At 36.9% G+C, this 24,996-nt stretch overlaps 1 long non-coding RNA gene across 1 annotated transcript in view; it reads right to left on the reverse strand.

The window, feature by feature from the left end:
• The window catches only part of LOC150091511 (uncharacterized), a 151,874-nt gene extending 127,119 nt beyond the window's left edge, over positions 1-24,755 (reverse strand). Inside the window, exon 1 of the long non-coding RNA XR_016547605.1 lies at positions 24,678-24,755. This is a non-coding gene — a long non-coding RNA (uncharacterized LOC150091511). The remainder of the gene's footprint in view (positions 1-24,677) is intronic.
• Positions 24,756-24,996: the final 241 nt, after the last annotated feature.

Raw genomic sequence — 24,996 nt, forward strand, 5'->3', positions numbered from 1 at the left:
CTGACGATGTGTCATAGATACGTATCAACTTTAGCAATCTCAAACGATGACACCGTTATTGTAGACTGATTGCTCACCACGTACACCAAACCAACAGTTAACCATACGGATAACCTTTAAATTTCTTTAACTTCAGAAGAAACGACATGAACGGAAACTTTCACAGAAGCAATTATCGTTCAGCTCTGACACTGACGTTGGAGAAGATATGACGGACTGATAAGAAGCGGTCCAAATAATATTGTGTATAACCACATTCCAAGAAGATACAGTATAAAACAGGCCCAGTGGAAGTTTTGAACAGGATCGGTGGAAGTTTTAAAACTTAAAATTTAACTTAAAAAATACTAAAATGAAGATTGATGCAATAAAGCATCATATGTTTAAGAGTGTAAATATTCTATATAATATTGGTGTAAATACACCATAGAAAACTCTTAAACGGAAAAACTACGTTTGTAGTTTGAAGCGGCATCATTTTATCTGTATCTCATATTGTGCTCCTCCTTCACAGCGAGTTGCCATGTATTGCACTACCTCGAATAAGTAACGCTTCACCAAAAGAGAGACTACTGTTACTTATTTTCGGTGGGCACCACCACCCAGACGGCACCGTTTCAAGGCTTGTTGGCCCTTCATCGGTGGGTGGGCAGGCACCCTGGTATTGCAGACATGACAATCCAATTTTTTCGTTTAAGAGTTTTCTATGGTGTGTTTACTTAAAAAATACTATATCTGTTCAAAAACTATCGACAAGGAACCTGCATTTATGGATTAGGAACATATTTGGTGGCAACATACTGCGCTGAAAAGGTCTATACACATTTAGACACATTTGCAACTCGTGATATTTCGGCAAACTTGTAGCCGATAGCTTGTCTTAAATCGCATATCGTCATGTTTGAGGGTGTGAAACTATCGCGAGCATTAAATTTTTCACGAACATTAGGAAAATAGCAAGTTGTTTTCTTAAAATAATCTTTAGTGATGACATCATGAATCGTGCAACGTTTTGAATGGTTCTGTGGTTTAAAGTTTCTTTTGGAGATTCCAAAAATCCTTTTCAGGGCTGGTTTAAACAATAGCCGAAACTTTGCGAGAAATATATGGCTGCAGAAAAATCATATATTGAAGATTAGTCACAAGCACTGTAAGAAAATTATTTCCATTTTATATTAGGTACGTTTTCTTTCCTGCAGCATAAATGTTAATACATTTTACATAGCCCTTGTATATTTAAAATTTTGTTCCATAAAAGGCAATTGTAAAGACCACTATACGTTAGTGATTGAACATTGCTTAATTAGTCAACCCTGGAGGTTACTTCAAGAAGACTGCAGACACAAGATAAATCCAATAGTTTTAAATGACGAGAATTACTGCGTAGATGCCCACCTGCCATGAGTTTTATCGAAATCTCAGAACCAAATTAAAGAAACCTTATTTATAATATAATGATAACTGAAGTGAAAAGATCACACGAGGAAAGAAATATTCCTGCAATCCTCACACATAATTAAGAGAATGAGCAGCAAACTCAATCCGAGCCGAGATTGCGAGATTTCCCATTCATTTATGTACATCAGCTGTCCTCACCACAAAGTAACAAATTACATCGAACGGCAAATGAATTATTCAGATCGTACAGCGAAGGAAGCTTGAAGCAAAGTGCAGATGGGTCTGTTTGTAAAAGGATATTTATCTCGCTTCCCCACACAATTCTTCTTGAAGGTAGACGTAAGCTCAGGGATTGCCTGTGGCTTGAGGCCCGTCATAAGAAAATAAATTGGATACGTTTTTCCATGATGCTTGCTAAGACTGTACTATTTGTTTTCGCACAAGCCTTAAAAAGTTTACCCCACTAGACTTTTTTATTTTATTTTATTTATTTATTTTTTTTTTTACAAAAGACCTTCTGTAAGACAAACTGAGCAAGAGACGTCGCAGAAATTTTTTTTAAGTTGACACGTGCAAAAAGATTTTAGGAGATATCAACAGTTTAGCGATAGACACTGATTAGTATTCATTCTGGTATTCTTTGCCTTCTCTAGTGCTCGTAAAGCGAATTTCAGAGTTACATTTTTGCTGAAGATATAGTTATCCATTTTATTCAAACTCGAATATATTTAATTTAATAATGAAAAAGGTGAAGAGTTATTCTCAGTCCGAATTTTATAATAATACATTTCATGCTATGTTTGAGAGGTATGTATTGGCACCCAAACACTAAAACAACTCAAAGGGGAACTATAATGGTCCATTTTTTAGAGATTGGGATTGAAATACGAACAATAACCTTATCGACACCAACCTGACAGGAAAAGCAACTTCAAAAATTTAAAGTAGTAAAATAAAGTCCGATTATACAGAAAAAGAAAGAAAATGCTAAAACCCAGTGAGACGGTTTGTTTCTTTCCAAGTTTAGGGTTTCTAAAATTGTAACAGCAGAATAAATGTAATATTTTTTTTAGCAGTGAAGACTGTGAAATGCCAGTTAAACGACATGTCTTCCTGATGGCTAAAACTAAAACTGTCACAAATTGAAAATTAAAAAAAAAAAAAAGGGAGAGAAATGAATAAAATGAAGGTCGCCTAATGAAGAATAAATTAAAATACTTGGAAAAGAACGGAAGGCATTCAGCCGCCGATACCCCACCTTTTGAAAGGGAAGGTACAAGACAATCCAGCGGGACAGGCGCGAACGTAATACAGTATTTCGAAAACCCTCTCAAAGCAAAAGAGTCTGAGTTGAGTGGAGTGCTTTGCAGCTCTATAGAAAAGGTGGACCACAGACAGCCGAATTTCTTCTTCTGTTTTCCCAGGTATTTTTATTTATTCTTCATTAGACGGCCTTCATTTTATTTTATTCTCCTTAAATTTTCGGGTCAGTTTGTGATACTGCTTTAGCCAGTCAAGGAAACATATCACCTCACTGGCGCTCCGGAGTTTTTCACTTCTGAAAAATTTCTTCCATTCATTCTAGTTTATCATTTTTGGAAACTGTAAATCTGCGAAGAGACGTACCGTCTCACTGGGTTTTAGCGTTTTTCTTCTTTTCTAATGTTCTTTTACTATATAATCGAACTTCATTTTACTATTTTAAAATTTTAAGTCACATTTTATGTGATCTGTGTTAACAAGAATATTATTCGTATAACATAAAAGTTCTTTATCAGAAGAAAAGTGGCAACAACGATTCACCAAACCGACTGTTTGAAATGTCTTCGAAATTGTTAATATGAGGAGGCAGAATGAAAGTCGGAGCAGAGATAAATCCCTAAAACTTCAAGTGGATCTATGTATTCCAGGGTATCATTAAAAAATAAGTCAAACTATGATCGTAACATGCAAATACAACGAAGACAGCAATAAGTAACGTTTCCTATGCATATTCATGAAATTATTTCTTGACCTAAAAACTATAACTTATTCATACACACTGGTGTTCAAAGCAAGTGTATCACCTAGGAATTTCACATTTCTAACCCTTTTTCGCGATGGTATGTTACATTAATGACTAGCATCACAAATAGAAATAAGAACAAAAGATATTTATTAATAGTTAAGTATTAGTAAAGGAAGGAAAATCGTTTTGATTATTTTCGTTAGATTCTTTTAATTGCGTTAATTTGAATTTTAATTGTTTTTAATTGATTTTGAATTATGTTAAATTGATTATTTAATTATTTATATTTTTCTTTAATTATTTATATTTTACTTTAATGTTCCGGTAAGTTTTCGATTTTTTCGGTTTTTCCGTTTTAATTTCTGGAGGGTATCATACGGAAGTGTTCCACGTACTATATTGAGGTTAACTCCTCTTATTTATTTACTAATATTATTATCAACGTAGAACATATTGAGTTTCACAGCTCTGATTCATACTATCTAATTAATAGTTAAGGCAAAGCTAAGTAATATTTGACAGATGCTCTCAAAATATTCCAAAATGAGCATTTGCAACCTTTATACAACAGTTTTGCAAAACATGACAATTATTCCTGAAATATTATCAGAAGCCCTCAATTTGCTTCAGTTTATCATTTTAAATGGAAAACAAAATGAAAAGTTCACTGGGTGCAAACTAATATTTAGTTGAACTGCCTCTGGCCCTGATGACAACAGCACAACGTCGAGGCACTGACAAGATCAATTTCTGAACATAGTCAACTGATAGTTGGTGGTTCCAAACACGAATTATGGCTTCCTCAAGTTCAAGAAGAGTCTTTGGTTCTTTCTGGCAACTGCACATTCCACATGATGCCAACAGTTCTCTATAGGATTCAGGTCGGAGCTGTTTCGTGGCCAGCTAGCAGTTGTAATGGACCTTTGTTCAAACCATTTTTTCACCTGTAACAAATGTAAACACATTATTGTCGAACTTCTAATGCAGAAATGAAGCTAAAGTAACTACAGAAGTACCTACTTACACTTTTCGCCCGATGACAAGGAGCAGAGTCGTCCTGAAAGATGCAGTTACTTGGCAGGTTGAAACGGTTTCTAATGGTCGGCAGCAATCTGCCTTCCAATATAGCCAGGTATCAATTGGCATTTACGTTCGGAACCTTTTATAAATCGAAGGTGACCTACTCCGCGATACGAAATGCACCCCCATATCATTTGGCTGATTTTCACTGTAGACATCATACAGTCTGGATGGTATTCTTCACAACGTCTACGGCGAATCGTTTGTCTCCCATCGAGCTATGCAGGTTGAATTTCTTTTCATCCGAGAAAATAACTGTCTTCCACTGTTCGGGGGTCCATTTGACATGCTCCTTACACCAAATTAATCGGGCCATTTTCATTTTTTTATGTGAGGAGGGGCTTCTTCTTAGGACGACGGGCTACAAGTTCATTTTTGAAGAGGCGTCTTCTGACTGTTACTGCACTTGCTACCACTCCTGTGTTCTTCCTATTCTCTTTTCAGCTTAGACGAAGAAGCTTTACGGTTTTTAAAACATAAGCGCTTCAAAATGTATCTGTGGCATAGAGACTCGTTTGTGTCCGGTTTCTATCAGCAGAACCAGTATTCTTGAGTTTGGAAAGAAATCTATTCACTGTCGACTGATTACAATACACTCTATAAGCAATATGACAGGAAGAACAGCCTTCCTCACGTAAAGCAACAATAGCACGCTTTCTTCGTGGCGTCAACTGCACGTAACTCGCCATCCTGCCACGAGCAAGGAATGACTGCAACCTCTGCAGAGCGTGCTTATATAGCTGAAAGTAACAGCTGATGCAATATTACGTCATCACCTATGCGTGTCAATCTTATCTGATGCAACCTGTAAGAAATATTGCCATATACTTATGTTATTCGGACGACAATTACAATTGTAAGGGGTGATGCACTTTCCTTGAACACCAGTCTATAATCGTACCAGCTGACCTTAGCTGCGGAACAAAGTACTGTATTTCATAAATTTTAAATGTTCAACGAGAAACAAAAAAAAAAAAAAAAAAGAAAAAAGAAAAGAAAGAAACTATTAACAAACCATATAGAGTAAACTGAGTGCGTCATCATAATAAGACTGGCTTAACAGTTATTATGATTTTAAAATATATTGAAAACCATATTTAAAATATTAAATTTTAAATAAAACTTAAATATATATTCCTAATTGCATTAAATGGGGAATTACTGCACTAATTTTTAATGTATGAACTCTACTGCATAAATCCACTTTACATAAAAAGTATCTGTAGGGCTAATTTATTTCCGAAATGTACTGGAGATCAATATCACCCCAGTCATGAAGCTTGCTTTCTTACAACTGAACATATTAAGAGATTGTTTTTCACTTTCGTGTGATAGAAAACAATCTCTTAACTGAACAGTCTCGGATGTGATAGTCCCAATTTACGAGTTTAGTAGAGTACCTACCACAGCTGATTAGGAAAGCAAACAAAAATACGAAGCACTGTTTAAAGACTTCAATTTGAAATGTGTGGGCGTAATTATGTAGTAAAAGCATCTTTGTTGAGCTTCAGCTCTATTATTTGTTCTGTCTATTGAAGTTTGTGCACAGGCACTTAAGGACATGAGACATAAATATATTGTGTTAACAACTTCGTATATTCTATGATCGGTATCAATGTTTAGATCGTTGAAAAAGCCAGAAAAACCGTGCATCCCCCGCTGAAGACTGAATATCTCGGCCACGATTCGGAAAAACATACAGCAACCGTTTCTTTAACGGAAAATTCTCATTCAAAATAATGTTTTATTGGCATATTAAACCCTCTTTATGGAATCCATGAATTTACGGGTTATGCCTGATGCTTAGCGAGTTCGAATGGCGAAGCTTTCCATGTGATGTATGTTGAATGAAAATGTTACGTTTTATTGATTACGCTATACATATTATAAACGAATACTTCATACAGTACAGAGGCGTAAATGTTAGCATGCGTACCTCCGGCAGTTTACCTTAGGCGAGGAAACTCCTGAGTCGGAGTAGTGAAAACAAATAACCGATAAAATAAACTAAATAACACACACACGAAGAAATACGCACACTGGAACCTCAGAATAGCCATCACAGGTTTCATATATATTTCATATATATTTTTTTTTTCTTCCGTTAAACCGACCAAGTATACAATGCTCAGAATGTGATGCCTATTAAATGTGAATAGAGATGTACACTGTCCTACCGTATAATGTAATTAATAAATTACGCTAGAGATTTAAATGATGAGCAAAATAAAGTGAATTTGGACGGAATGTTAAGTGTAGTTGGTAGAGATTTGTTTTTGATTCTGGGACAGCTTACAATGACAAAAATACCCATCACACAGAGTGGTAATTGCTGGAGTTAATTACGAAGGCAATACATTTAAATTCAACTATTGTTCAAAATTAGCCATCATTTTATCTTAACTGTAAATCTTTCATCCTGTGTCAGGTCATCCAAATGAATCTGGCATATTTCTTTCATCGTCTGATTAGAATCGGGTAATTTCTAACCACCAATCCACCCGCCTACCCATATACAACACTTTCCTGTGTCCTAAATATAGACTACATTTCAAGTAATTGATGGTGGCAATGACAGCTGGATAACTAATTAGGGCCTCTTATAGTCATTAATATCTCAAAGGCGAAAGCATTGCCCTTCCAATATGTATATGTATAAAATATCAGTAATTCACTGGGGATATCCCTTCAATATGTTCACAGGGGAAATGAAACAATTAAGCATTACTTTTCCTCAATGCATAAGACTAAGAATATTATCTGGATAATCCACTCTTGACCATAACTGGGAGATCGAATTGATGGAATTACTGCCCATAACAAATTCTAACTAAGTAGGTAGACCAACAAGGAAGAATTTATGGAATTAACATAATTTTAAATTATAACGTATTAAAACAATAATTTATTTTATGTAAATTGATGTCATGCTTAACAAGGAAGTGTCATTTTGATAAACTACCTCCTTCAACGAAGAATAAATCTAGTTTTCAAGACCTGCGCACACTTAAAGACAGATTTATTAATTACATTTTTAACTTTGCAGTTAAAGAAACAAAAGAAAACTAGTTGGGGCAACAATCATATTATATTATTGTACAGTACAGTTTAAAGTAATACCTAGATAGTAAGATCATTAATTAAGATGATACAGCTGCACTTAACGAGCTTAGAGGCTGTAGGCATCTTTGCTACTGTAGTAGCAATCTCAAAAGTACTGTAGAAAACCAAGTGAGACAGCTTAACGTAACAATTCGCTATCAGAAACAAAGACTAGTAACGTTTCTACTCGCATTCAGATTCTTAACCTAGTACGGTTAAACGTTAGTAGACTATAATAAATATTTCAGAGAACTCCCATTTTGTCAGCTATTTTCGTTTCTAGTCGTCATTTCTTATCAAAATGCCAACCACTCTGACTAAATCTAATGCAGGGCCGAAGGATATGTGTACACGACCGATTATTGACTCGGTTCTATTACGTAGGAAGATGCCCGAGACAGTGTGGTGGAAGTGAGAGCCCCAGTGAAGTCTAATCAAAATAATGCAATCTGCTCCTTCGTCAGTCACCGAACGGGTCGATTAATTTCGCAATTGAGTCTTCGCAACGGGACTTCTCCATCACAGCACCCGGAGGTAAAAAGAAAAAAAGTAGAACTCCTTCCGACATGAAATCCAATCACTGAATTTAAATGAATTTCTCCAGAGAATGTATGAAAGTAAACAGTTATGGTGGCCTTGTCTATCATTATTTTGAACCAGTTTAAAGAGAAAAATGCTGCACATTTAAATAAAGCGTCTTATCAATGCTAACATTAAGACCAGTATGCGTTCATCAAATGAAGTTCATACTTTATGATAGACAGAATGAGTATCTACACTGTCTTATCAGCGAATCGAACATCCCCATATGAGAGGGCCGCCTGTTAAATTTAAACGGCTATCATTAGTAATGTATAGAAATGAGTTTATTTATAAATATCGCTGCTTCGTCTCGGTGTCGTCGTTACTAAAAAGATTACTATGTGAAAAATAGGCTACATCAGAAAGATCGCGAGAGGTATGATTGTTGGTGCCTGTGCAGTGAGACTACAGTATTCTTAAGAGCAACAGCGGGGTTAGATGTAAAAAATCGGCGGAGACTACGTTAAATGTTAATATTATAATCAGTAGTTAGGTTGTGAATTATTTTATAATTGTCGCTAAAAAAATAAGGCCATGAGGCATGAGTATACTGTTTTTGTTAATAGGGTGTATTTAGTGATAGGTCTCCTTGTTTTTTGTGGGATGAAAAACGTAATACAACTTTCATCCAACACCGACTAACTTGTCCATGATGTGAGGAAAAAAAGTATATAACATCTTAATGGAGAAGTTTCACATTTTGATCACAACAGAGAATAAAACTCAGACCATTTCCACACAGTGAGAATAGTAGTACTAAGTAGCAATGTTATCCATCTATTAGGCTACACGCAAGGACATAATCAGTGGCAGTCAGTTGGAAAATACGCATCGACAACCACCATGTAGGAAAAAAAAAAAAAAAAAAGAGAGAGAGAAAAAGATACATCAAGATCGGAACCAATAACTTATTTCTCATGATGTAAGCACTCATGAAAGTTAAAATCGTAAAACCATGGACACAATGAAGGCGAGGCACTCATAAAATAGAACCCCAAACTTGAAGTTACAAGAGGTTAGCTCCAGAGCTTATGGTTCTATGCAGTTATACTGCAATCTGTAATCTTCTCGTGTCTAAACAGACACTTCCGGTTTTTGCGGTGGTACTGTGAACAGCGACACGATAATTGGTGAATGAAACATGTAAATATAGATATAGTGGAATAATTTACAGGAATTAAATATTTTAGAATTCTCATCTACTCACTCAAATTTGAAGAGAAAACCAATTAAGAAGACAAATTAAGAAGTGGAAGATGTCTCCAGTCTCAATTTCCGACTTTCTCTACTCTGGGACGGCCGCACAGAGTCAGAGGAGTTTACAAGATAGAGAATACAAGAATTTAACTATTGAGCGGTCACGCGGGGTAGAGACATGGTCAACTCAAATGCGCGTACTGCTGTACTCAAGCATTGTCCATTCGGCTACATCACAACCTTTACAAATACTAACTCTGACAACTTTCGTGCGTACCTAAGTATTATTTGAAATCAGCTTCTTCCTGCATTTCTGATTGAATTCAGATGATAATAGAACGACGGAACTTGCAGAGCGACAAGGCCAGAGCAAAAAGGGTAAGAGACCGTGTAGCAATGTTTGTTTGTTTGTTTGTTATTTGGTTTTTAGGAGCATTAGCAACTAAGGCCATTTGCTCCGGGGATATGCGGTGGTCCTTCCCTGACCTTTCCGCATCCTCCGTAGTTGGTGGTCACGGGCTCGAACCCCGGTCTAATCAAGAAGCATGTGCTACGCACTGCTGCTCCTACTCACTTGGCTACGGAGGCGCCGTGTAGCAATGGTCTGTCTGTAGAAGCTAAACCAAACGGAGCATTCCGAATATACGCAGGATCTTTGAATTTGAACCCGGAATTGAGCAGTGGAATCACTCGGAAAGCTGCACCAAAGATGGACAACATATGCCTGACAATAGAGGAAACCTGAAGAGCATACTTTTATTGAAATGGGTTGATACTGCCAACGGCACCTGTGCATACCTTATACACTGCTCGACAAAATTAACAGAACACGTAGAAAACGAAGTGTAATTCGTCCAGCTTGCGATGAAGCAGGACAAAATTTAGTAAGGTGGAGTACCATTGAATAACGAGGAAATGAGGAGACAGTGAGAATGCAGGTATAAGGAACCTTTATAGGGGTTGTATAAGAATTGCCAAAAAAGGTCACATTACAGAAATCAATACACGATGCTCGAAAATATGATCATATGACATCAGTACGGCGAATGATCCCTCTAACGGCTAAACAGGACTGACAGCGGTGAACAATGCTCGATATAAAGGTGCCTATAAGTTTCTTTGGCAAAAACTCCATTCTTCCACCAGCGCAGACCCTATTTCCCCAACTGACCGAGTTGACTGTCAGCGTGAAATGCGACGCCCAAGGGCGCTCTACACATGTTCGATTGGATTTAAGTCTGACGATCGTGCCGGCCACGGCAGTCGTTGGATATCTTCAATTTCAAGATATTTCTCCGCCACTGCATGAAATGAAAATCTCGGCCAACCGCAACCCTAAAAAGTTGCACATAAGGGTCGAGGATCTCTTCTCTGTACCTTTGCGCAGTTAGGCAACCCTATCAAAAACATGAAGAGGGGCGCGGCCGTTGATCATTATTCCATCTCGCACGAGAACAGGCTCCACCGTAAGTGTCCCTTTCTCTGATGTTGGAGAGATGGTACCGTATTCCTCGTTGTCTTCAGATGAAATAACGTCTAGGATATGTTGGTAGGCTAAAAAATGAGTCATTAGAGAACAGAAATGTCCCCATTTATCAGGGCTACAAGTCACATATTCATGGCACCAATTTCGAATGGCTCTGCGGTGGTTTGAGGTTAACGGGATGCAAACTACTGGCTTCCTTGCGCACAGTCTACTTGAATTGAGCTTTCTTAACACAGTCCGGTTCGGTTGGAAATGTTTTCACCTGTGGCCGCAGCAACCTCAAGAGACAGTACATCGTAGGGTTCCGTCTTGTTGTTGTTAGAGCCAGATAGCGGTCTGTGCTGTTGACATAGTCCTAGGGCAACCCTGACCAGCTCTTCTTGTAATGGTTTCTATCTCCTGAAACTTTCGTAATGCCGAGACGACACTGCATAAAACATTAAGCTAACGTGCCACATCCGCCTGCGACTGTCAGGCTTCAAGTCGTCCAAGTGCCCGTCATCTCAAAGAATCACCTAAACGACGATGACTTGCCATCCTGAGTACTGGAGATGTGGCTATCCGAGTGAGCAAATTAAAATAACGGCAATGAAGTGATATGGTTGCAACCCGTTTTTTTATAGGCATGAATAATTTTCATAATATGCGGCTCTGTAAAGTGGTAGATCGATTTCTATTGGATACTTGTAATATGTATGCCAGGATGCCTATTATATCAAATATTCGCCTTCAGCGACATGGTTTACAACAAAATATCCATGAAAAACATTTTGTTACCGTTAATTTGGTCGAGCATTGTAGAATTAATGGTAATGAGGACTGCTGCTGTTATTGCCTGCGTGGGTAGCACGGTGATACCGTCACCGTCCTCCCCACACCCGGTGGAAGAGGCCCAGGTTCGAATCCCGTCGATGACGCGAGGAACTTTAATGAGATTTTTTCACTCCGTGGCTGAGTTAGTCGGTCTCAGGCATAGATAGCAAGGTTCCCCCCCCCTAAAACTGGGGTTTTTTGTCGAGCAAATCGACCAGAGAACATACGCAATTTACAGACACAAATATGGGTTTATGTAATCGATTATGGCTAACCCTAAAATAATAATAATTTTTTGCTGCTGTTATTGTCGCTCAAGGGCCAACTTGCTATTAACAAAACCTATAATATTTTGATATGGCAGTGCATTTGCATTCACTTTTCGGATAACAAGAAGAAAATGGATGAAAAAAAGAGTTACGTGATAGCATAGCATAGCAGCGACTCGCTTAAACTGTGGATACAAGAGGAAACACGACACGCTGGAAGCCTCTCTCTCTCTCTCTCTCTCTCTCTCTCTCTCTTTCTCTCTCTTTTAAGATCATTTGTTTTATCTTCCAGGCGTGACTGTCTTTTGATATGAGAAGGCGTCTGGCTTGTAGTCAATTTCTCGCATGTAATCTTCACCAAAATCCATCGTACTCATCGGTTTGAAAGAAAATGTGGATGTGCTCTTCATAGAAATGCTCTATGGGAGATATTTATCTGCTCTTTTTCTGATTTCTTTTATCGGTTGTTCAGTATCGTGTCGCCTATTTTCTAGCAATCCTCTAGAATTTCTCGTGCGGCCGAAATGTTATGATGTAACTTCATATGTCGTAAAAGTGGAAAGTGACTGTGGAATTTTAACCGAAAGAAACTCTTGTTTGGAAGAATCTCTCTAAGACGATGTTTTTCTTAAAGCAATAGGCAGAGGGATTCCTAAGTACACACAACACACACCACTGTGCACTCTAATGAGGTAAAGATGGGGCTCAGTTCCGAAAATTTAAATCAGATGGATCTGAAATAGGAACAACAGTGCAAATAACTGAAGACTGCTAATGTTTATTTTACTCTTACTGCGAACGTCAACCAGAGGACCGCGGTATTAATTCATCTGATAATAAATGTTAGCTGAACTTTGTGCCCATTTGGCTTCAACACTGCATGCATAGTTTATCAATAGATACTACTGAAGTTCATTTGAAAATTACGCTTTAATCAAATACATAATATGTACTTCCAGTTCTTTCCCGTTTTCCCTACATTCGGCTGTTCTTTAAACTCTCCATAAAATTTCAGCTGGAATTTTTGAAGCCGAAATATAGCATTAAATGATAAAACTGATAAGTCACCTTGAGAAACAGATGCAGTGACGTCTTGTGGATGGGCCCAGCAACGTGGAAATGTGTGTGATTTATGACATAACTTATCTCAAAACGTTGTAGCCATTGGTCAGCACAATACTGCAATAAATGAAGTACGTAACAGTCATATTTTGATAAGTATGTATTATGATGTTATCACATCATAACGTGAGTTCAGAAAATTTCATATAAGGAGGAATTTAATAGTGAGGTCGGTAAAAACCTATCGCTTATATGAGTAGAGGGGACGTATTGTTTACTTGTGGCATTCATCTCTATCTCAGAAAGTAAGTGTGGGAAAAAATGAAGCTGTAAATGATGAAAATGTACTTCAAGTAGCCCATAACAGAAATAAAAAGAAAGAGTAGAAGAATAAATTTGGTTTAGTAGGCTATTAAAATTACAAGAGCAATTTTATAAAAGTCATATAACGAAATCAGTAGTGATACCACTAGTAGCATATTGCGGCTACAAGAAAAAAAAAATAAATAAAGATATAAAGAAGAGTATACAGTGGAGATTAAAAAAATCACAATGACAAAGCTGTTGTGATAAGCCATTTTCGTGTGCACAAAAAAAAAAAAAAAAAAAAAAACAAGACTCGTTTTAGGAGGAAAGTCATCGAGCCATGCATGTTTGTCTTTATTCAAGTAATTAGCTGGAGTAGCGCTTCAGAATTCTTGTTTACTGAATAAAACTAAAAGTATGCTTTCGTGTTAAATCCAGACACATTTACTGTAGTGAGAATATTTAACCCAATCAGAAAATTTAAAACAGTTCAATTTTAACTACAATGATCGTGATAAGAAATACGTACAGTTACGGAACATTTTTTTTTTATGGATTTTCACTGCGAAAATTTTCAGAAAACATTTTACAAGATAAGGATTCTGTAGTTTCAATGGTAAAAGTCAGCGCTTTCATCAGCAATTAAATTGATTAGGAACAATCTGGAACTGTATTCAAAATGAAATTGACACTTAATGACCTGCAGAAGTGGCGGCTCGTGCAACACTGCGCATTGTCAAATGAGTGCTGCTCAGAATTACCAACCGACGCTGAAACGCAGCACATGTTCAATTTCGCAAAATTAAATCTTCTGGGGAAATATTTTAATTTTACTTCTCGGGTTATAAAAACAAACTAATAACTAATATCCAGTGGTAGACGCAATAAATAAAGGTCAAAATCAGCAAAATACGACTGCGCTGCAGACCTTAATTAACAAAAACCCATTTCATCAATTTGCAAGGGTGTGTGTTATTAAGCAAGCCTTCCAGCATAAACATCAAACCTGTAGAAATATTTTTATCTCTGAGAATAAGATATAAAACTAATTTTTACTTCTTTGACAAAGCAATAAATATCCAGCAAGAAAAAGGCTCAGCGAATGCCAAAGCATGTACTAAATGAATAAACGTTCTTTACGTAACGTCTTTGGTAAATTACATTGAAGTAGTTAACTACAGTGTGATTAAAATATTTCATAAAAAATTAAGGAATCAATGCAAAATTATTATTATAAACTACGAGCTCTCTCTCTCTCTCTCTCTCTCTCTCTCTCTCTCTCTCTCTCTCTCTCTCTCTCTCTCTCATAATAATAAATAAAATAAATAAATAAATTTTTGGTTTATACTCCGGGACGACCACACGATCAGAAATGTTGACAAGTTAGAGAGAATACAAGAAACAGCACTGTATTTAGCAGTCACGGACTTGAACACCGGTCACTCAAAGCACGTGTACTTTTGTACTCTTGCATTCACCACTCAGCTATGGCAGCCGATTAACATGTATATTATTCTTCAAGTCCTGTCGGTCTGTCCTTTTATAACGTACTTATCATGTATTATATCTTATCATTCATTCCATTGAGTTATTTATTTACGTAAATAAGTGAATGCATGATGGGAACAGCACGTGTAAATACAGTTATCCTGATATCGATAAACACACTGACACTAAGCACCACCACAATGCAAAAATGGAGCAGTGGAATCGTTGACTTCAGTGCAGCCAGCGGTTAGGAGCGTAGTATTATATTATATCATCATCATCATCAGCCATTTTCAATTCACTACATGATGAAGGCCTCTCCAGCAACTTTCCAGTTGTTTTCCTTCTGTTTTGTGCAATGGCCATCCGTTTACTACCCACAAATTCATGAATTTCATCTGTCTATCTCCGCCGTTGTCTTCCAGGTTTTCTTCTAGCTCCTCTTGGGTACCATTCTGTTATTTTCTTAGTCCATCTGTCATCATGTCTTCGAGCTATGTGTCCTGCCCAAGACCATTTTAGTTCTTTAGTTTTGATAAGAATGTCCTTTACTTGAGTTTGCTCCCTAATCCTTGTGTTTCTCTTCTTAGCTAACAGTCTGATTCCAAATATAATTCGTTCCATTCTTCGCGGTGTCGTTCTCAGCTTCTCTTCCATTCTTTTGGTGAGTGCCCAAGTTTCACTTCCATAAGTCATCGTGGAGAGTATACACTGGTTCATTATTTTACGTTTCAGACAAATTGGGATGTTGCTCCTCAGTATGTGACTATATTCCTGAATGCTATTCATCCAAAATTTATTCTTCTCTTTACTTCCAGCCTTTTATCATTATTACAGCCAATAACTTGTCCCAGATAAGTATATGACGCCACCTTTTCAATTACTGCTCCTTCAATCATTATATCCCTTTCTGTGGCGTACTTGTTCATTATCACTTTTGTTTTAGCCATATTCATCTTTAGTATGCTCCTCAGTATGTGACTATATTCCTGAATGCTATTCATCCAAAATTTAGTTTTCTCTTTACTTCCAGCCTTTTATCATTATTACAGCCAATAACTTGTCCCAGATAAGTATATGACGCCACCTTTTCAATTACTGCTCCTTCAATCATTATATCCCTTTCTGTGGCATACTTGTTCATTATCACTTTTGTTTTGGCCATATTCATCTTTAGTATTATATACATGACAAAATAAATAAATAAAATAAAATATAAATTACTTCAGTGTTAATCGATATCAATCCTTTAGACTTAGGCTTCATATCTAGGACTTAGTAGTTGCTAGGAGCCCTGGAGATTTTTTTTTTTTTTTTTTTTTTTTTTTTGCTACTTAGTCAGGAACCGGCGATACATCTAAGAAATTATCCTTTGACAACAGTAACGAACAGTAGCAGTTGTTTACTATTCCGTTAGACACCTATACATTTATTTTTCTCAGCTGTCAAGAATATAAGAGGACTTTTGCGGAGACAATTTTCTAGACATTTGGTAATACGTGACTTACGTTAAGTTTTCATAGAATGAAAGAAAAAGAATCAGTCTATTAAAGACAGGACATAATCGATTTTGGAAAGAGAATGGAGACTTAATTACCAAAAGAGAAGCGTGCTATAATTTGACAGGGAGGGAGTGAAATAGGATAAAAGTAAGATCGTTAATATTTCCTTGGGATGAGAGAGAGAGATGTCATTTGTAGCAACAAGCAGTGACATAGAAAAATCGTAGTAAAAACACACCGAAGACTTTTCATCATACTTTAGAATTCACCACTGAAAAAAAAAAAAAAAAAAACAAGCAGAAAAGAGTTTAAATGAACTAAAATTTTGATGACACTTTGCACGTTCCTATAGTCAGAGCACGTTTGTGCAAACGCAAGCTGGATAACAGGAAGAAAGAGGTGTAACCGGACACTGTTCTTGAACTTTTTTGAATAATAAGTGAGCAGAGATTCTTTCGATCGTCTAAGCACGTACGAAGGCCATTTTTCTGAGTGCTAAATTTGACAGGGGTATATCTATGTAAATATTATCAGCAAAGTTTCAGGGTACGTTCTTGTTCTGTAAGTTGGTCATACTGGTGTGTTTGACTTTGTAATCACGCAGGCGCCCGCAGATTAAACCTCTCTGATACTCATAAAGAATGTGACTTTTGGGATTGTGCTGCATCCGACGGCAAATGCATTATGAGCTTTCTTTTCACAAGGGGACTTGTGAGGTAAGGCTATATGGAGTGGATAAAAGAAACTAAACCCAAGACTTTAAAATAAATTTCTAGTTCTATAAAATATCTTACACGTCGTGCTGTAGTTCATTGGTACACCGAAGCGAATTATCACAGGTCAATAAACTGCAATTGCATTTTGTTTCGTAAGGTTATCGTTTCGTATCACATGCACTTGATTCCTCTTTGTATCTATTTCAGGACGCAGTTTGAGGGTATCGACTGAAAAAAAAGTGTGAGTAGATAATACGATGAAATGTAGTCCTCGTAAACATTTTTATTAAGATTAATTCAATCGATTGGATGACAAAGGAATGAATGAAACGTCCAAAAATTATACGGAGTCACGTGACTAGGAATTCCACAGAGTCCCTAGTTACGACCTTCTTCAGTGTGTTTATGAATGGCATTCCTTAGATAGGTATTTGCTTTCACTAATATTCAATGTTTTATACGAACGACTTCAAGCTAAGCTTTATGCCGCAGATACCTGAAGATTGAACTGCAAAACTCCTTCAAAAACTCCGGTGAAGTTGAAGATTAACGCCAAAGAAAGTGCTTTGTTGTCGCTTCAGTAGCAACTAACATGCTCGAATGCTTTACCAGGAGGTAACGCATCATTTTTTTAAGCCAACAGCTATTTCCTCTTGGACGTAGAATAAATAAGCTACCGAGTCAGCTAGCTGCGAGGACCACGACGTCTAGATGCGACACGATCGCAATGAAAACGCTCTCTGTGCTATCTTAATAATGTCGGCCATTTTACCTTTGAGAACGATATTCCACTGGTCTTAGTCTGAATATCACAGTGGTTTACATCATAACACTTTCAATAATTAAAACTTAGAAAAGCATTAAAAATGTTAAGTTTAGTTGTCGGAATGATACTGCTTGCCAACACAGAGGTTAATTCACAGTATAGATCCGGAATGGCCACGTTTAGTAAATTTGACAGCCAAACAAAGTAAACCTACACATGTCGAGAGCCACAGAAAATGATCTTTACAGACGACAGCCTCATTTTATTTTTCTATTAAAATAAAACTTGAGTATGCAATAAAAGCACTCTTCAAAACCAGTCGTTTCGCCTGGTCATCACGACTGGGCCGGTATTGAAGCTACTGTCATGTATTGAATTACAAACGAATTCAGAATTATGTAATTTCATTTTTAATTAACAGCTTCGTCTTAATTATATTTAATATGCTGAGTAATAAATTTTTGAACAGCAAACATTGAAAGAAAGTGCGTTAATGCAACTAAGGCGACGAAGCGTCAGTAGATTGTGATCGTAAATTGTTTGAATTCTGTAGTCAGCTCGCCTGCTTTTCTGGATGAAAAACTCGAGAGTCCACGGTTCTCTTCAAAGGTGCCATCCCCAGAGAGGACCAATTAACCAGGCTATGCTGTGAAAAATTTTCATAAAAATTACGCCCGTCTTGACGGGTTCGAAAATAAGCCTTTTCCAAACGATGTAAACAGACAGCGATTAGTCACTTGCTAACCCGAGGGCTATTCAGCCCATATTGCTTTCACGTTTCACGTTTTCAAAGTGCCACGTTCGGCTAGCGACCTAACGTTTGGCCACCCCTACTATAGATTCTTATTATTAGTGTATTATAGACTACTAATAACCAATCTGGTTTTCACAAGTGGTCTTCAGTTTCTGGTAATAATTATCCACTACGCGTTAAATTCAACAGGGTCAGGGATCGTACTGAATTAATAATAAGGCGCAATATATCAATCTTCTTCATAAAAATGAATAGTTAGTGGCCGTGTGTGTGTGTGTGTGTGTGTGTGTGTGTGTGTGCGCGCGCTGTTGTTGTTGTTTGGTTTTTAGGAGAATCAGCAACTAAGGCCATATTGCTCCGGGGATATGCGGTGGTCCTTCCCTGACCTTTCCGCATCCTCTATATTTGGTGGTCACGGGCTCGAACCCCGGTCTAATCAAGAAGCGTGTGCTACGCACTGCTGCTCCTGCCCACCTGGCTACAGAGGCGCCTGTGTACGCGCAATAATTTTTTTTTATCAGAATACAAAAGACGTCTACGCCTTGACGGTTTTAAAAGATCAAAATAACTTTTCTCTGTTAGTTTAATGATATACATAAGTCATGACGCAACCCATGCAAGCACTGTCTGTGACCAGGTTGTAATTTGGCAGCCCATATCCTGGTATACGGTACAGGGTGATTGGAAATTATGTTACCGCATTTATTTACTTACTCAATTTGAAGTACACAGCTTCACTCCGGTAAGGCATTATAGGCTAGTGAGGTAGATAAAAACAAGTAATAACATGAGAATAAAATAAACACAGCAGAAAGGTACATAAAAATTAACACCGCGTGACAGAAAGTTTGATGAATACTCAAATGAGTTTACGGCTAAATTACTGCACCTTTTTGCATCTCACACATTGTGGATATTTCCCGTCACCGGATTGTTCACGCCTTCGCTGTGCTTACCAGGCCACCGATGAGATTCCAAAAAGGTTCAAAACCTAGGTCTGCGTATATTTTAAACCCTGAGATAAGTTGAAGTTGCGAGTTTGATGGTTTACAGCGGCCTCTACCGTTTTGACAGGATGTTTCACTTCTCAAGTATGTCTCTCCTTTCTACGAATTTTTTGCCTTCGTCTACCTACCAAAGGCTTTTTTGAGATTTGCAGTTCTTTTTTATCCTAAAATCAGAAACCTTGGTCTGGGCACACACTTTAAATAAAACAGCAATACTACTCCACTGAAGCAGCGCAATAACAAGGAAACTCCTGGCGGATGACTCCACAATATGAGATCGATATACAGTACTATGTAGTACACTTAGTTTGCTCACCGCTATGCAGAGAATGAGGTGAGGCTACACCCGTCATGTATAATGACGTTTGGTGAATATCAATAACGAACATGTTGCCATTCCTAGGAATTTGTCCAGTCCTAAGATTTGCATAGTTGTGACCGACGAGCTGCGCTGGGAGCTTTGGAACTACAGCTGGAGCACATCAGCTGATAATTTTGCTGAAAAATGGCAGTTTCTGCAGGCCTTACCGGCACACTTGCTCGTTATCTATTCCTAGTGGGCTCATAGGATTTACTGTATTGGATGGGAACATCCTTTGTAAGTTTCTGAGCTAGTCATGGTTGGATCCTAAGCAGCCTTTAACTCTGTCCCGTGTGCAATGCTGAAAGAAAGAGAAATAATTTCGGAAGGGTTTGGTGCGTCTATCCTCGATGTCTGTAATTTTGCCAAGGTGACGATATCGGTCCTGATTGTGATTAATTTCCAGGGGTTCAGTTAAAGGAGATATAATTAGGACGCTTTTTTTGAGAATGTAAAGGATTTTTCGAGTGTCTTGTTTAGCCACCGTAAGATACAGTTTCGATACTAAGTCGAAACTTCTGAGTCGAGTATACGATGCAGGAGACCAAACTACAACGCGTAGAGGGCAACCGGGTAGATACATATCAGGACATATTGCGTTAGGAGACTTGGATGATAAACACCAATAAGTTCTTGCTTTGCTCTCCAGAGGCTGCAAGATCTTTTTCTCGGTGTTTCCGAAGTGCACAAGAAAAATGAGTTGTTCATCCCAGGTAACTCCTAAGTCGGAATGGTGGGTGATCTGTTGACGGGAAGGGCATCTAGAAGGATTGTGATGTTACTTTTTTTATTTTATTATTATTATTATTATTATTATTATTTATTTATTTATTTAAATTTTATTTATTATTTATTTATTTATTATTATTATTTATTTATTTATTTATTATTTTATTTTATTTTTTTTTTCAAAAAAGTAATCGGGGCGCACTTTCTAGAATTTAATTCGAAGCCAATGGCCTTAAGATATGTTACAAGTTTTGAAATCTGGCGTATGCCAGCCTGTGAGATATGTACAGTGTCTTGGCTTTCTTGCGAGAGGCTGCATAGGAAATAAAGTTCGTATGTAGGATGAAGGAATCGAGGGCTGCCATAAAACGGGATGCAGATAAAACATCTCCTTGGGGTAGGACTATGTTTATTGTGTATGATGTACTTGAAGCAATTGTACCAATTATCACAAAGATTTGTCTTTCAGTCGGGAGAATAATTATTATCAAAAATAAAGTATAGCTGAATTTAATATTTAAAACAATACTTAATATCGCATGTTATACTATCGTAATACCGCAATACTATTCTCACATAAGCTTGCATGTGGTAACAATTTTCAATAATCCTGTATATCAGGCCTCACGATTTCGGGTACGATTTTCAGTTGAAAAAACATCGGAAGACCAAGAGTTTTTTCTAGAAAATTTTTTTCAATTGAAATTATTCACTATTTTCATTCATATCTAGTTTCCTTTCTCTATAAAGAAGAAACTCCCTCCGTGGTAAGTATAATGGCTATGTCACTTGTTTTCAATTCAGAATGGGCGGAAGTACAGAATTTTTTCTCCGTCGACTATCCTACCCATTCATATGACTACAAACTGGCCTGAAGTAGCGCATATTTGAAAAGAGACAAGCACTTCTTTGTAGGCTTACAGTTGGTTCTTGCTACAACTTATTTTCCAAATTTAAACGAGCTCGCTGAACAATAAATAAAAGAAGCATCGTCGTCTTCTTCCCTCTATCCATCAGTATTTCCCAAGCCACAAAGGTCATCGAAATGTGACATTAGAGAACATGCCATCGATGTTGAGAGCGTGGCCTGCCAAATTCGATATTAATATGCGACTTATTGCACACATTAGGATAATAAAGGCTCCCTGTGAAGCAAAGAAATTAGTCATTTCACCCGCATTCACCATGTCTATCGTTATGACATGCTTCAGTGATGTAGTAGAAGACAACTGGAGACCATTAGCATTTTATAACATCGTTGAAAAAACTGAAGTTCTGCTACATATTTTTTCAGCAAACTACGTTCTTGAGAGCGTGTGAAGATATTTTGATACTATCGTTTGTCTTTCGTTTGATAAATGAACTTTTTTGGTAATTGCTAGTGTAAGTTCAACTAATTTGCAATAGTATTTTTTAGTTGAAAAGAAATTATATATATATATATTAGTGTAACCTAAAATATTAATAAAACTAATTGGCAAGCATGCATGATAATGAGAAATATGCTATTATTGTAACATTCTAAAGACTCGGGACGATAATTTCATTGGATGCATAATTCTTCAATTTATGTGAGGTATTCATGGCGGAAATCCAAAGGAACTGAGCAATATATTAAGTACTAAAATTACAGTAATAATGCCATTTATTGTGTGTGACGATGAGGCAAGAAAACGATATATTTGCAGTCATGAAAGCTTGTCACACAATAATTACTTCACTTGTTAATAACTTTATGACGTCACGCTAAATAGTAGTTCAGTTAGCAAAATTATTTATGAAACATATGTAGTATCACATTCACACGTTTCATTCCCATCATCTTACCTAATCCTTCAACTACAACAGACATTAATGATTTTGTTGTTTACAAATAACTGACTACACCTAATTCTGTTTATCAGAATATTATTTTATTAGTAGTATCTGTGTTCTTACCGATAAATAAACATTAGCACCTATTTTTAAGGCAGATTTATCACGGGAGGAATAAAAAATAAGTTACACGCTTGACGTAAAACTGCGATTTATACAAAAAACCCGAGTTTCCGAAAGAAAAAACCATGCAACCCTCGACTGAAACCGATTAACTCAGCCACGGTGTGAAAAAAAAGTCGTTGACAGAATTCAAACTCAGGACCTCTTCCAGCCGGTTGGTTCATATAATCATTGCGCTATCGGAAGAACTAATTCCCGGGACTCCATGGTTTACAATGACATGTCTTTGCATATGAAGACTACGCAGTTTCTTGTACGGAGAAGAGCACGTTTGATCAAACGCTGATAATAAGTCTCTTATTTCTTCAACAAAGTCCCAAAAACACTAGCTCCGACTCCCTTCGGATTCGGTTTGAAATTCATTTAAAAGCAGAATGCTTTTAAATTAATTTCAAAGGAAGGCTGACATTCCTAGAAACTTGAAGGTACATGTACAAACACACTCCTTAAATTTTAATTTACTTATCTTAACCGTATTTTTATCTCCTCATTCATATCAAGAATATTTATATCGACAAAATGGGCCAGATTTTTACATTCGAATCATTTCAAAATATTGTAAAGGAATGACATGTTTTAATGACTTATCAAAATTATTATTATTATTATTATTATTATGTTTTTTAAGGAAAAATAACCAACGAAAGTTTGCCCCCCCCCCCCCCAACTGTTTTCTACTATCTCTTACCTATAACATTTGAAAGTCACATGTTATGGAAATTTATTATAAAACACGTGGACATATTTTTATTATTAAGTTTCACCTTAGCAATGAAATAGGGGGGAAAAAATATTTTATTTTTCATTTCTTTCATACTTTCTGTTACAGTTTCTCTATCTATATAGAACTTCTCCTTTATTTATTTCTCTGAAATACAGGCGCTATCTTCCTTGCTATTTCGTTCCCTAACAGGCTCTATCTATCTAGCTACTTGACACATACTTTATCTGTTTGTATCTCGTTTGAGCCCAACTTCCATCCGTTTTTCTAATAAAATTTCTTTGGCAAAGTTTCCACATCCAATATTACATAATTCCTTTTTCTCCATAGATGTTACTTTGGCTTACAAGTTCTTTTTTTCGTATAGCTACAGAAGGAACATGAATCAGCCAACCAGGGGGTTTGCTGAAATAAAATATAATTTTCTGATGAAATTGCATCCAACTGAATTCATGAATGTAGCCGCGAATAACTCAAAGGTATTTCGCTTCTCCTCAGAAAAATTTGAATATCGGTGATTAAATCTATCTGGGTCTTGTATTTGTCTACATTTTCACTATATACATTTCTAATGTAATGGCCAGTTGATTATTTCGATCAACATGCTTTATCTTGTATTTTTTTAATCAAGGACGTTGTCCGGTGACGTCAAAAAGCCATGTCTAAATGCGAAGTTATAGCTATCTATCTCGTGTTATATAAGGAAAATTACTTCATCACCATACCATGTGACCAATAACCCACAATAAACCACACAAGTTGGATTTTAAATCCTAATTCTAGTGCACAGCTCATCAATCGAGTAAACTATGATAGCTTCAGAAAGGACTGATCGGCACCACTTTTTACTGGGATTATCATAATTTCTGTAAACTGTTGGGTTCATTTTCATGCGCTAAAATTCACGACTGTTCAGTTAATCGATCTTAGTTAGAGGCTTTAATAATAAAATAGCAGTTAAGCATTTTAGAAAGCACACAAAGATCTCCACAAGATTCAGTACGATCCAGCGTTAACAGCGGCTTTGAAAAACTAAAGTCAACTTTGCTTAGAATTTTCTACGAAAGTTTCATTGTCAAGTCCGGAAAGATTTCATTAAATATTACACTTAAAAGAAGATAATATACTAATAAGATATCAACCCGGTTCCTAATGTAAACTGAGTGTCAAAGAGTAGCCTAAAAATGGAAGCGTGGATTCACAACTCCGAAATCAAGTGTGTTTTAACAGTTTGACAGTACCCCGTAAAGATGACATCCATTATCCCAAAGGGCTCTAAAACTTAATTTTTTAAAAGTAATGAAGTAGAAAAATTAAAGTGAAACAACTCACTAGGATGCGATCCAGGGGTGGTGATGTAGGAACACTTTATAACACTCAGCAGGTCTATCAGGTAACTGATCTTTGATTATCCACATTTTTCTTACTGACATGTCCTCCAGAGACGACACATCCCAGATGAATACAAACAGATACTGCAACAGAGGGGACGCAAAGGATGGGCGGTACATAAACGTCGACAAAATGAATACGAACAAGATTACCGGAACGTATAATCTCGTACAAAAATCCACGTAATCCACCCGAGTTTACGTTTATCCCAACCAGGCAGATTCATTCATTTCTTGAAGCCTTTCTCGGACGACGCGGA

Source organism: Mastigoproctus giganteus, chromosome 1 (genome assembly GCF_048544385.1).
Source record: "Mastigoproctus giganteus isolate SK-2022 chromosome 1, ASM4854438v1, whole genome shotgun sequence".
Classification (NCBI taxonomy): domain Eukaryota; kingdom Metazoa; phylum Arthropoda; class Arachnida; order Uropygi; family Thelyphonidae; genus Mastigoproctus; species Mastigoproctus giganteus.